General features: G+C 40.6%; 1 protein-coding gene across 1 annotated transcript in view; it reads left to right on the top strand.

Annotated features, from left to right (window-relative positions):
- LOC104162656 (GDNF-inducible zinc finger protein 1-like) overlaps nt 1-1,356 on the top strand; it is a gene marked incomplete at its 3' end in the record, with an annotated part of 9,553 nt that overhangs the window by 486 nt on the left and 7,711 nt on the right. The window lies entirely within an intron of this gene.

Raw genomic sequence — 1,356 nt, 5'->3', positions numbered from 1 at the left:
CGAAATTGACCTTGCAATGTGGCGCGACTCCCCCCCCCCCCCAATTTCTAGCTTCAATGGGATGTTTCAACACATGCATTGTTTGTCTTGTAGTTCCTTTTCCGAAGTATTTTTCCTGCAGTAATTTTGTTTTCGTTTCTCTGAGTAAACACCTTTGAACTTGCTAGCAGCGAGGAGTGCGGGAGTGAGGAGGTTCTGCATCGAGAAGGCTGAGTTCCCAAGCAGTCCCATTGATTGGGGTGGGACTTCTTGCAGGAGCTCATCGAGTACTCGGGATCAAACCCTCGATTAAGTACAAATATTTGAGGTTCTGCATAACTCAAATTTACAGGCATTTAGTAGAAATCCTGTCCGTTTCCTACAAATGTAGCTGTACACATTCCAGTGGCACTTAATGGGGTCTTAGAAAATCAGTTTAAACCTTTAAATGCAGTTTTTGAAACATTATTTGGGGTATCACAAGCATCGAATGACTTACCCCTTGCAGATTAGAAGATGATTATCCTCTGCAGTGCTTGTTGCGGTAGCTTGTAATAGGAAGAGTGTTCTCAAAGCTATCTCTTAAGCTTGCTACTCAAACCTATTCACTCTAGGCTATGTATTGTATTTGACTTCCTGGTACTTTATATTGAAGACACATTTGTCTTCTTAATCAGACAGTTTATATCTGCCAGGAATGCGTTTAATATAATGTCAAACAATTTAGATGCAAAGTGAAAGTACAGCTTGGTGTCATTTTCTGCCAACCATTATTACTGTGAGAGGGAAGCACAGCAAGCCAAGCTTGAATGGAGCCTTTAAGCAATAACAGGCTGGTTCGTCTGTTTATTTTGGCCTAATGTTCTTCCTTTGGTTACAAAGCTGTTGTAAGCGTGCGTTAAATAACAGACATTTAAAAAACGATGCTAGATCAGGAATATCAGCTTAGAGGATCAGATCAGGGCATCCAAAGGCCTCAGTACGGTTGACAGCATCATTGTTGTGCTTTATGGGCAAGGGTAAGCGAGACTTCATGTTCCAGCAGTAGAGGTGTCATATCAGAGTTGAGACAGGAAAGCCACAGAGTTCTCAGGCACTGGATTTACTGTAATAATAGCTACTGTCTGTCTGTAGAGCTGGTGGGGAAATGCAAATTGTTCTTTCTGAAAATGTCAAAATGTCAAAAAACTTCTGACCCCTCTGTTTGTTGATTGAGAAGTTTTGAAGTATTTTTCAAATCAGACACTGTTATCTACTCAAAAAAATTGTAGCTGTTTCTAGATAGGTAGTTTGTCCCTGTATATTATTTAAGTGGTGAAATACCATAAAAGCTTACTATCATCATTAACCTCTAGGTCTGGTTGTTTACGGGGGGGG

Source organism: Cariama cristata, unplaced genomic scaffold (assembly GCF_000690535.1).
Source record: "Cariama cristata isolate BGI_N322 unplaced genomic scaffold, ASM69053v1 scaffold40925, whole genome shotgun sequence".
NCBI lineage: Eukaryota > Metazoa > Chordata > Aves > Cariamiformes > Cariamidae > Cariama > Cariama cristata.
Note: the sequence above shows the minus strand (reverse complement) of the source record. Positions and strands in the feature narration are given on the sequence as shown.